Source organism: Stegostoma tigrinum, chromosome 17 (assembly GCF_030684315.1).
Source record: "Stegostoma tigrinum isolate sSteTig4 chromosome 17, sSteTig4.hap1, whole genome shotgun sequence".
Lineage (NCBI taxonomy): Eukaryota > Metazoa > Chordata > Chondrichthyes > Orectolobiformes > Stegostomatidae > Stegostoma > Stegostoma tigrinum.
This window is the reverse complement of record NC_081370.1, coordinates 2,338,897-2,352,167: the sequence shown is the minus strand read 5'-3', so window position 1 is coordinate 2,352,167 and position 13,271 is coordinate 2,338,897. Positions and strand designations below refer to the sequence as shown.

The window sequence follows — 13,271 nt, the reverse complement described above, 5'->3', positions numbered from 1 at the left end:
GTTCTGTCTCCTGCTGACACTGGGGACGATGTTCAGATGAAGGCAGAAGTTCCATGCTATTCACTCCCCTGAACAAAGTGGATGCAACAGTCTTCCTCAAAACTGATTGTTACACTAAAGCTGCAGTCAGGCTAGGACACCTAGGAACAGCCGAGAAATGCTGCAACACCCAAGTCTCACAAGGGAATTAAAAAAAGAGAGGTGTGGGTTTCTCGTAATCGGGGATAGAAGATTGTTGCAATCATCTTGGGAAATTCCCCTCATTGCCTGCAGTAGAAAAGCAATTATTGTGGATATTTATTGGTACTGTGACTGTATAAGACAACTGTGGCGTGGTTCACGTGGTGCCTCACAGGTATTCACCTTCCCCTTCCCCTCAGTTCAAGTTTGTACACTCCTGTTCCCTCTAATTTCACCTTAGTAGCTTTCCAAGTAATCCACCTTCACAATGTTCACTGTCATATCCAACTCCGCCCTCATGTACCTACAGCTGTATGAGAAGGAATTCTGCCTCATTCCGTGGGTGGAGAGTCTTAGCCTTGCAAAATTATTCTAAATGCTAACAACACCCATGATTAAGTAATTTTAATGATACTTCCTCATCCTATCGTCACAGCCTTTCAAACTCTTTTCCTTATCCTTCTCTCCAATTTAATTGTTATTTTTGACATTGCTTCCACCATGGAAGTGACTTTCAGAACCACCCAAAAGTCTACATAAAATATGTTCTTGGGCCTTATTTTTCATATCAATTCGATTTAACCTTGTTACAATGGACAATCTTCAAAAACTATCTATCACTACCTTAACAGACCCCATCCCATCATAATTTTAAACACGTTTGACATTTTGTTCTGTAATCTGTCTTCTAATGAAAAGAAAATTAAATTTTTCAAGTTGTTTATTTTACTTGTACTTGCTCATCACTGGAAACTAAATATTCCAAAGGCAAAAGTTATTGGTTTCAAACTCTGAGATATATACCGTCCTTGAATCATGGCCTCTTGAACAATACCAATTCTTAAGTACTCCACTTGAAATCTTGAAATTCAGCCATGCATTCATAATGGACGTATCTGTAATAACAACTTGGGAATTATCAACAATGAACCCCTTTGAACCTGTAGAAACAGATTTTTTGTTTTAGTGGGATGTGGGTGTCCCTGGCTAGCCAGTATTTATTGCCCTTCCCTAGCTGCCCTTGAACCGAGTTGCTTGGTAAGCTATTTCAGAGGACAGTTGTGCCTCAAACATGGTGAGGATGGCAAATTTCCTTCCCTGAGGGACATTAGTGAGCCAGATGAGCTTTTCTAACAATCAACAATAGTTTCATGGCCACCAGTAAATTCTTAATTCCAGATTTTTTTGATTGAAGTCAAATACCACCATCTGCCATGGTGGGATTCATTAGGTGAGTTTTTGGATGAACAGTTTAGCAATAGTACCATTGGGCCATCACTTCCTCCCCTTCAAATGTACTCACTAACAGGATGTTGACATAAGTAGCTAGGCCAGCAATAATTGTTCATCCTTAATTGCCTGTAAGGAGGTAGTATTGAGCATATTATGTGACATCTCAGCATAAAAATACTTGCTTGGGTTGAAAGGATGCAGAGCAATGGATCTGACAGCTTCCCATTCCTGGGCCCAGCTTCCAGTGAGTCTGCCTGTGACAGAACAGCAAACAAACCTCTCTGGAGATAAATCCAAACTTGGGCAGTCCATGGATAAACATCACCCAGAAACTGAGTGGCAGCTGGAAATACTAAAGAACATGACCCCTTTAAATGCCATTGCTCAGGGAGAGGTCTTTGTGATCCCTTTAACTGCCTCTAGTCAAAGGACAGTAAATCCTTTAAATACCGTAAACAGGTTTGGCTGAGGTGGCGGTTTCATGATCCCTTTAAATACTGCTGTCCGGTGGTGTTTTGGTGAGGCATTTAACAATGGTTAGCTGGGGAGCTTTATGATCGCTGTAAATAGAGTTGGGCAGCAGGATTTCATTTTGCAAAACAAAAGTGACAGATAAAATTCCGTGTCAGTAAATAGGTGGTTGTCATTTTGGTTAAAAATATCATAGTTATACCTTGGGAAAGGGAATATTGATGAATGTGGAAGGGCAAAGTGATTTGCCAATGCTGAATTTATGTGCTGGTGTTTACATTGAGTGGATTGGTATGTATTGGGTTTAATGACAAAATGCCCCAGGCAAATGATTTGGGGAGATAGATTCGAATCCCAACAAGGCACATGGTGAAATCTGAATTCAGTAAAATTTGGACTTGTGAAAGCTAGTCCAATGGGTACCATTAGTCCATTTTCAATTGTTGTTGTTAAAAACACCTGTGATTCATTAATGTCCTTTAAAGAAGGAAATCTGCTGTCCTTGTCGTGTCTGGCCTAGATGTGACTCCAGACCCACAGCAACATGGTTGATTCCTAGCTGCCTTCTGAAAAAGCCTAGAAAACCACTCAATTCAAGGGCAATTGGGGACGGGCAACAAATGCTGGCCTTGCCAGTAATGGCCACATCCCAAGTAAGACTGTACAAAAATAGGTCATTGAATACAAATATCCAGGCGAATTATGAATCTGTATCAAACCTTAGTGACACCACAAGGTAGGAACAAATTACTGCAGATGCTGGAATCGATACTGCAAACTAAAAATGCTGAAAATCACAGCAGGTCAAGCAGCATCTGTGGAGAGAGAGCAAGCTAACATTTCAACTCTAGATGACTCATCATCAACTGGGCTAGTGATACCATCATTAGCCTTCATTCCGTAGATCTAGAGATGAAAATGTATCTCACCAATTCCTAATCCTCATCCAATACCTCCGTTTCAAATTATTAACTGTCATTGAGTGAGTACACACTCACTTGTGAAGCCATCCCTCGTCAACAACACCATCCACTCTCGTGATGCTCATGTATTATGATATACCGGGCGGCACAGTGGCTCAGTGGTTAGCACCGCAGCCTCACAGCACCAGTGACCCGGGTTCGATTCCAGCCTCGGGCGACTGTCTGTGTGGCGTTTGCACATTCTCCCCGTGTCTGCGTGGGTTTCCTCCGGGTGCTCCGGTTTCCTCCCACAGTCCAAAGATGTGCAGGCTAGGTGGATTGGCTATGCTAAATTGCCCGAGGTGTTCAGGGGTGTGTGGGTTATAGGGAATGGGTCTGGGTGGGATGCTTCAAGGGGCGGTTTGGGCTTGTTGGGCTGAAGGGCCTGTTTCCACACTGTAGGTAATCTAATCTATAGCCGTTTTGATGTGTATCCTGTATTCCAGCATCCATGCCTGTAGGAGGTAGGAGAACAATGCAGGAGAGAGCAGCGAAATGCAGTTACCCACCTTATCTTTCCAATTGCCCAGATATATTCAAGACTACAACATTTTTATATTGTCCAGATTATATATCTCCACAGGGCCTTTCAGCAGATATGAGCACAAAGTTTGCAAAAGTCAGAAAACTTGCAGAACTGGAAATAAAGATACTGATCATAAGATAGCGGGTGAAGGGAGTTACTGTGCTTCTTGCTTTCTGTATGTAAAGTGCTTCTCATTTTTAGCCTTCACCACTGGTTAGCAGCAATGCAAAAAGGAAAGTCGAATGCACAAGTCCTCCCATGTCTGTGCTCTGTCAGCAAGGCCTCTGCTTTGCCTCTATCTGGTGACACACAGGATGCCACAGGCTGAAGCTTCAGAGGAACCTGAAGGAGGCTTCGTCTCTGGTCGTAGATTGTATGGCACCCATTGATGTGTGGGCACCTCCTGGTGGTCATGGATGAAATTACTTGCTGTAGCTCCCCTGCCGTGTCAATACTTCGGGAGGGACGAAGGTTAAGTGAGTAAACCTCAATAAACAGTTCAAAGTCAGACTGATGTCTCAACACGTTATTTCTCCAGCACCTCCTGCAGCCTAGCCAGTACCAAAAGTGATTGTTCTGGACTGCGTCAGGGAGGGCAAGAGGGGTGTCTAATGTTTGGACAATTCAAGTTCTCTGGTGAGTTTCACCCAGCTTTGTGCTTTGGAGGGGATGCGCCAGTTTCACTGAACACAACCGTCTGTAACTTTGCTGATTTCAGCAATCCCTTGGACCAAGCTGTGATGAAAATACAAAAAACAGAAAACAATTGCAGAATAGAACAGAAGGGCAAGCGCACACCAGTCCGAAACAACACGTAGAGGTTCACATTTCCGGGCAAAGCCAAGATTCCAGCAATTTTAGATTGGATAACAAAGCCTCCCACATGATTATGTTGAGTTACAGTATCTGAGTGGACAGGACTTTCCAAGCCTTTTTATGTTGCTGGCCTTGACAGCCACTCGATGTGTCAGTTATATGAATTGAGTGTGTTTTGTAATGGGGAGGGGGGGAGGGTTGTTTTCCAGGCAGTAAAGGCTAATGTTACTTTTTAATTTTCACTTTGCGTCAGTGTGTTGCAACCTTTCATTTTCATTGTATGTGCAAATTGTCACATGGGAGAATTCCGCTGCCAATATCCTCGCTCCAGGTGGGTACTAATGGTGCTGTTGTGGACTTTGTAGCTGTAATTTTCCATTACTGAAATAAATCAGTGAAAAGCTAAATCCAAGTATGTTCGCAGTACAGTCTGGGACTCACACATATGTTCTGTTATAAAGCGCCAGGCACTTGGCAGTGATATGGTTGTGATTCTCTGGAGCCGTGGAAATTGAGTTCCTTTGACTAATGTGTCTTTGGGATCATTGCATCTCAGAAGGCATTACAGCATTTGTAGATTTAAAAAAAAGCTTTTCTCTCTCCTCTATTTTTAACGAGTCTGAAAACAGTCCCTTTTCCATATGGTATTGGGAGCACAGTAGCATGAAATGCATTCCGTGTTGTGCCAAATATTGGCTTGAGGCCTTAACCAGTGCAGGATACATAAAGTGGATTAGCTGCAGGTTAACGAGCCTCTATCCTCTGTTAGCTGCCACCCAACAACAGGTTCATCATGGTTAACTGTAAAATAATGCCCTCTCTATTATCACATAAATGCTAGGTTGGCGATCTCCACTGTTGCTTCAGATGCCTTCAGATTTAAGTCCCTTTGTGTTGCATTCTCAATCCCTTTAGTCCACCTTTCCATTTTGAAACTTGCTCACGTTTGGTCCGTGTGCAAGTTTCCTTTATACTTACCTACATGAGAAGCTGTTTGGATGGTCGGTGTGGACTCAATGGGCTGAGTGGCCCGCTTCCTCACTGTAAGGGTTCTGTGACTCCTAAGGGAGTGAATATTGGACGTGGGCTTTCCTGACGAAGGGAAGGTTGATTATGGAGCTTCCTGAGGGAGGGAAGGTTGATCATGGAGCTTCCTGAGGGAGGAAAAGATGATCATGGAGCTTTCCTGAGAAAGGGAAGGTTGATCATGGGGCTTTCCTGAGAAAGGGAAGGTTGATCATGGGGCTTTCCTGAGAAAGGGAAGGTTGATCATGGGGCTTTCCTGAGAAAGGGAAGGTTGATTATGGGGCTTTCCTGAGAAAGGGAAGGTTGATTATGGAGCTTTCCTGAGAAAGGGAAGGTTGATCATGGGGCTTTCCTGAGAAAGGGAAGGTTGATTATGGAGCTTTCCTGAGAAAGGGAAGGTTGATTATGGAGCTTTCCTGAGAAAGGGAAGGTTGATCATGGAGCTTTCCTGAGAAAGGGAAGGTTGATCATGGGGCTTTCCTGAGGGAGGGAAGGTTGATCATGGGGCTTTCCTGAGGGAGGGAAGGCTGATCATGGGGCTTTCCTGAGGGAGGGAAGGTTGACCATGGGCCATCGACTATGGCAGTACGAGAGACCTGAGCTGGGAAGACGTAACTCTTGCTGCTGATTATTGTTCAACAGAACAGACTGTGAGGTGTGTGTGTGGATTTCGGGTGACAGTGGATTTTGCCTGAACTGCAGTGTACGCTTGCCATAGAAATAAACATGCTGAAGAGATTCACAGTGCACAAAGATTGGCGGCTAGAGTGAACTGCTGGAGGCAGGATGGCTGAAGACATGTATTCCACCAGCAACTTCAAGACTGGTGCAAATGAAGAAAATAACGGAGACAATTGTATATAGTGCACAGCAAATCTCTGATCCCCTTCACTAGGGCTTTTGTCTGTCTAGGCAGCTGGCATCCTTTGAGTCAGGATTTCAGTGGCATCGGTACCCCGAGCTCCTAGTTATTGCACATACCACTCAGAGTCAAAGCTGAGCTGGCTAAGCATAAGGTGTAGCTTACCAGCTATTGGGTTGATCAACACCTTGGATGTGAGGACATGTAGTACAGGGGAGGGTGAAGCCAAACTGGCTTTACAGACAGTTCCCAAAATTGCAAAACTTCAAAAATAAAACTTTGGGGATAAAAAAACACAGCTTCAATCAAACAGCCCCACCCACGATATGTCCTAAACTGGCAGCTTTTAGATATGGAAATGGAGGCCCAGTCTCCAGGCACTGTAATGATCACTCTCAGGACTAATGAGGAAGCTTTGCTCTTGATTAAAGAGGAAGGGTCACCATGATGGCCATTTTTGTAAAGAACTATAGTTAACGTCATGTTTAACTTTTAATTCTAAATTTCTGCCTTGACTTTTTATTTGGTTGAGCTGACACTTTACCAAGAGTACAGCCTTCAAATTTTAATGCAGACGGTCAGAGGATCCAGCCTGGCTTTGCCTTTGACCTGCTGTCCTGGAGAACTCTTCCAGGTACAGTTAACTGAGGAGTGAAAAGTGACAGAATGTGGTATCTACTTGCAATGCAGCTACCAGGCAATGGCACGTTCAGCAGTAGGCCCTCTCCCTTAAGTCAAGAAACCCTGGGCTGGCGTACCACCAGGAGGGAGAGCTGCTGGTCAATCAGACAGCATGCCGCATGGGTAGATGTGTCAGTCCCAGGGATGCGGCGCCATTATTTGGACGCTTACGGTCTTCAATTTTTGAGAGACCCAGAGGGCCAAACATGGTAATTCTGGTGGAGGTGGTGAGGTTCAGTTACAACACAACCCCACCGAATGAAATGCCGTACCAGCCTCAGCACCAACGAGAGCAGAGCATTCTGCGCCTCGGAGCAGCTGCTGTCCACTCTATCAGCAGGCATTGAGGTAAATTGTAGCACTCAGGCCCAGCCAATTCTGAGCACATCAGCGATTACAACTCCGAACTGTCTGGACTATCATTGCTCACTGGTGTATTTGCTAAACCCATACATCTCAATGGATCTTGGTGAGAGGACGGGCTAGTTAGTCATCCGCTGATAGCATATATCTCTAAACCGGGCACTGTCGGATTAATGAAAAGGGACTCGAGAATGATCATCTCTCTTAATTCTCCTCTTCCCTGTGTTATGGTGTTCACAGCACCATGGCCGAAGGACTGAAACCCAGTCAGGTGGAACACTCTGGCAGTGGAATCATGAACCATCATTTGTCTTTTATTTTAGTTAATGCCCCTGGCTGGAAAGGCCAGCATTTGTTGCCCTCCCTCAGTTTCCCTGGGAACATGACACCGACCCAACTTCTTAAACACCAAAACAGTTTGACACAACCGTACGACTCACTTGACCACTTCGCAGGGTGGCAAAGAGTTAGCCGTGTTGGTGTGGCACCGCGGTCACATTGGGCCTGGGCTGTTAAGATGGTGGTCTGATCTTCTGGACCCTTTTTTAGATTAGATTCCCTACATTGTGGACACAGGCCCTTCGGCCCAACAAGTCCACACCACCCCTTGAAGTATCCCACCCAGAACCGTCCCCCTATAACCCACACACCCCTGAACATTACGGACAATTTAGCATGGCCGATCCACCTAGCCCGCACATCTTTAGACTGTGGGAGGAAACCGGAGCACCCGGTGGAAACCCACGCATACACGGGGAGAATGTGCAAACTCCACACAGACAGTCTCCCGAGGCTGGAATTGAACCCGGGTCCCTGGTGCTGTGAGGCTGCAGTGCTAACCACTGAGCCACCGTGCCGTGAACCGTTTGAGGTTTTTCCAACAATCCTACAACTTTATTTCAGGTTGTTGCGAACAATCAATTCTCCGACTGTTACAGAGCTTGGAATGTTTTTGTTCAAAGTGTGTGAAAAGCGATGATATAATTTGAGGCACCGGCTCAAATCACCCGCTGGTGTCAGGGAGATGACTTAACCGTAGAAGAAGTCATTATTCAGAGGGTGATTCAGCATCAACTGTATGTTAATTCTATCCCGCACATTATCAGATTACATAACCTCTCCAAGCCAGTGCCTCCCAATGATGTCATCCCCATTCAATGTTTAACTAAATCCATTCAACATGTTTTTTATAAAGAATAGAATCCCTACAGTGTCAAAGCAGGCCATTTGGTCCATACTGTCCCTCCGAAGAATACCCCATCCCAGCCCAACCCCTGCTTCATTCCTGTAACCCATCTATCCCAGACACTTTAGTATGGCCAGTCCACCTAACATTTTTGTGACTCTGGGAGGAAACCCGCACAGACACAGTGAGAATGTGCAAACTCCGCACAGCGAGACAGTAACCCAAGGGTGAGATTGAACCCCGGAACCCGGTGCTGGGAGGCAACAGTGCTAACCACTAAGCCACCGTGCCATCCACAGTGAGCAAAGTGAAGAGATTTTTACACATAACCGTTCTTCGCAATGGTTTCTTTATTTCTCTCACTTCCAGTTCTGTTGAGCAATCCTTTCTGCCCTAAAAGCAGCTGCCTACTTAGGGTACAGTTTCACAAGCACCGTTAAGCACAGCCAAAAACCACTCATTTCTGGTGTAATGAACCCAAGCAGCAGTTTGATTAATGCCTTGCGACATCCCATTTGCTGTGAGAGTGATAACCTGGTTACAGTTGGCCCCAGTGTCCTCAAACCAAAGTTGGGTCGCAACAGCGAGGGCTTACCTTCCTAAATTCTACCTCGGGTCTTCTGCGTGAACCCTAGGTCAGGACTGGCCCAGGAGATTAGCCTTCTAACAGAAAGGCTTTATAATGAGATAGTAGGAGGGGGTCTAGACCTGGAACATCGGCTTTCCTCCTCCTCGAATGCTGCCTGGCCTGCTGTGTTCATCCGGCTCCACAGGCTTTATACTGAGTTTTGTTGAGGCTGCCTAACAGTAAGTTGCACTTAGGTTGTGCCTGTGATGTGGTAAAATATCCTAAAGTGCCACACAGACAATCAAAGCCTAGCAGAATTACATTTTATCAGGCTGTTTAGCTGCCAGCCTGGAGGCCTATTGCAACGGGAGCCTGCTTCTCAAGCTGGTATTGAGGAAGTGAGAGGAGTGTTTTGGTTGAGGGGGGCGGTGAGTGTGCGGACCACTGGTGGCAGGGGGAGGAAGGGCAGCATTCTTTATCATGACAGGGTTTCTGATCAAGGCAGTTTTATACTTCACTGTCGAAAGGAATGGCTGTCTCTGTTTAACATGCTCACAGCTGGCCATTTTTATAAGCATTTGAGTAGCAACACATGACTGCAGGGGCTCGTTCTCAGCTTAGCACCTTCAGCAGGGGAATCCATGCTATGCCCGAGCCAACGCAGTGGAAGAATCCTCATTGAGGCATTGGGCTGACTCTTTAAAACCCAGTGGTCTGTTTCAGAACAGGGAGGGGAGGTGGCTAAGGGACAACCCTAACCCCAACTCCATCGTATGGGACCCGAGCTGGTTACTCGAGCATTATAATAAAGCTGCCTGCTTTTATTTTCTCAGTCAGTCTATTTTTACATTTCTGGGCTCCTCAGGCCTTGGGGAAACGTGGCTATTTAAGGGAGGCAAGGAAGGCTGAGTCATAAGGTGGGTGCCTGTTCATAGCTCGCTTTGCTGGCCAAGAGGAGGGGACGTTCCTTGGGGTTAGGGTTGGTCCCTTGGCCACCTCCCCTCCCTGTTATGAAACAGACCACTGGTTTTTAAAGAGTCAGTCCAATGCCTCAACGTTCCTTCAGCTCTTAAACCAATCCTTAGCGTACGCCTCTCTCCATCCCACAACCAGGAATTGCTTGCAACCCTGGCCACTATCTAGAAATCATGAATGGGCATTTCCTAGCCCCTTGTCTTCCCACTATCACTGCCAGATTCCTCCTACAATAAGGACCACTGTATAATAGGGACAGTCTGCTATTAGCTGAACCCCTCGCCTATAATCCAGGCCCCTGCTTTCCCCCCTGCCCACCGCACCCCAGAGCTGCCTTCTTAGGCATTGACTTTTGTGAAGCAGGCTTCCAAGACAAGAGACTTGCAGCCTGCCGACAGGAGTCCCTCAAGGCAGGGCTTCCATTTAAAAGGAGCACTGCAGTGAAACCGGACATAGCTTTCGGATGTCCTCATCTCATAGCATTGTGCCCACACAAGGGCCTGGGTCGCAGGAATCAAAGTAATAATCATTAATTAGTGTCTTTAACTGACTCTAAAATCATGTACACGAATTGAGGGGGTGAAGCTAAGATTAAGAGGGAGACAGAGACATAAAAAGACAGAGAGTGAAATTAGAAGTCATGTTGTTTTGCTTTACAGTTCCAGTGATAAATAAACTCAGAAGAAATAAGACGGTGCTCTTCCAAAACTAAATTTTCAGTTCAAACAGTTGTTTGGGAGCAGTTAAGACTTATTGGTCCACTTCGGGCTGTTTACACTTAAATGTGCAGCCCTAACCTTCTGGTGTGTTCAGTGGGTCACTAATGACTACCCCTACAGTCCTTGTATGTTAAAGCCTAGTCCTTTGTGACAAGATCTCTCATATCAGGAATATCGTTCCAATTGGTCTTTATGGAACATTTCTCTTGAAATGTTCTTTCCATCTCAACTTGTGGTGAAGTGAGTTCCCTATTCTCACTCGTCTCTTGAGTTAAAGGGGATTTTCTTCTGAAATCCTTTTTGGATTCACTAGTGCCGATCATGGTCCCCCGGTTTTTAACTCCCCGGGAGTTAAACGTCCCATTTTGACCCCAGCAAGAAAGACAGTTTTTTGATGACGAGGGGTTGAAGAGATAAAATTGGAAGTGAAGTGCTCTAGCTGTTGATCGGAGCCTGTGAATGATGAACTTCTGCTATCCATTGCCCTGCCTGAGAATTGTGCAATGATGTAAATCTTGGAACCATTTCCCTATCCATTCTGAAGCCTCATCATACAGTGAACATTACCAGCCCTCAGTAGTCACTGTTGCCTTGATATTTTTCTTTCACGCAATGAACAGGATGGCCTCAGTTTCAAAGCATCCAGACCACATAAGCTCTTGGTGATGATCTTATCACATTCAGGTTATTCAGGTATATCAGGCTGTGTGTTGGGTTACTCATCTGTGCTGTGTCAAATATTATCTTTCCATAGCACGTACCAATGCCAAGATCTAAATATTTTACGAGAATCAAATATTTAATGATTTCAGCACAGCCGCACCCCACTTCCTCGCATGCATCCCGGTTATCTGAAACCTTTACATTTTTTTCCATCAGCTTGAGTAACAAACCCATTTATGTCTGATGAAGGGTCCAGGCCCGAAACGTCAGCTTTTGTGCTCCTGAGTTGCTGCTTGGCCTGCTGTGTTCATCCAGCCTCACATTTTATTATCTTGGAATTCTCCAGCATCTGCAGTTCCCATTATCTCTGACCCCATTTATGAGGAGTTTTTTTTATCTCCAAGATGCAGGAAAGATTATCTCTCTCCTTTGATCCCCTCCAAAGATGAATTCTTATCATTCTGTTCATTTATGTTTTTGGGCTGGTGACAGCCAGATCTTGCATGACCTTTGCATTGTATGTGGCCTAACCAGTGTACTGAACCAAAACGCACACTAGAAAAATCCGAGATAACAAAGCGTGGAGCTGGATGAACACAGCAGGCCAAGTAGCATCTTAGGAGCACAAAAGCTGACGTTTCGGGCCTGCTGTCTTCATCCAGCTCCAAGCTTTGTTATCTCGGATTGTCCAGCATCTGCAGTTCCCATTATCTCTAGAAAAATCAGGGTTTTTGGGACACCAACAAATAACTACCACTTGCGTTTATTTGATGCCTTTAACTTGGAAATATATCCCAAGGCTACTAGCAAATGGTGTTCGACATCAAGCACATTGGAAAAACTGACTTATAGGGTGACAGAATTACAGCATGGAAACAGACCCTTCAGTCCATGCTGACCATAATCCCAAACAAAACTAGTACCACAGCCTGCTCTTGGTCTGTATCTCTTCAAACATTTCCTATTCATGTACTTATCTAAGTGTCTTTTCAACATTGTACCTGTACCTGCATTCATGACTTTCTCTGTGCAAAAATGTTACCCTTCATATCCTTTATAAAACTTCCTCCTAACACCTTAAAACGATGCTCCCTAGTTTTAAATTCCACCACCCTAGGGAAAAGATCCTTGTCATTCGTTCATCTTATCTATGACCCTCATAATTTTATAAATTTCAACCAGATCACTCCTTCAACCTCCTACGCTCCTATGGAAAAAGATCCCAGCTTTTCCAGTCTATTTTTATACCTCAAGCCCTCCATTCCTGGCCACATCCTGGTAAGTCTTTTCTAGCCCCTCTCCTGTTTAGTAATGTCCTTCCTGTCACAGGGCGACCAGAGCTGCACGCAGTACTCCAGAAAAGGACGCACCGCTGTCATGTACAACCTCAATATGACATCCCAATTCCAATACTCCAAGGGCTGAGCAAACATGCTTAAACGCTGTCTTAGCTAACTGGCCTACCAGTGACTTAAAGCTTGGCCAAAGAGGTCATTATTAAAGAGGGTTTTAAAGGAGCAAAGGAATTTGGAGAAGGTTGCAGGGAATTCCAGAGTTTACTGCCCAGGGAGTTGATAGCATGCCTCCACCAGTGTTGGTTTGTTTAAGCTCACTGCTGAGTCGGAGACGAGATCTCTGGGACAGAATGATGCTGCATGCTAACGCCGTAGTCTACAGGCATCAGGTGTGTTCTCAGTTAGGGAATGCCATTTTATACCTTGAAACGCTACTGGCTGATCCAGAAAAGGTGATGATTCAACAGGACTGGATTCTGAGCACTCTCAGAGTTGAATTGCTAGAGATAGCCGTGTTGCAGCGTGCCGTTTCCTGTTGTCAACATTCAGTTTACATCTCAGTACTTGGCAGTGTATAATAAGCTGGGCACAGATAAAGAAGAAGCAGGCCTTATTTATAGCCGACGTAGCTCCTTTGTTTAATTGCGATGGCTGCAGCGTGCTGTTGTCAATCTACCAGCCATCCTGTGCCGCAGCCAAGAAGCCATTCTCAAAGAAAAGCACAAACAGCGAATGCTGGCGGAAA

At 45.2% G+C, this 13,271-nt stretch overlaps 1 protein-coding gene across 3 annotated transcripts in view; it reads left to right on the top strand.

The window, feature by feature from the left end:
* LOC125459410 (dual specificity protein phosphatase 8-like) overlaps positions 1-13,271 on the top strand; it is a 225,493-nt gene that overhangs the window by 157,616 nt on the left and 54,606 nt on the right. The window lies entirely within an intron of this gene.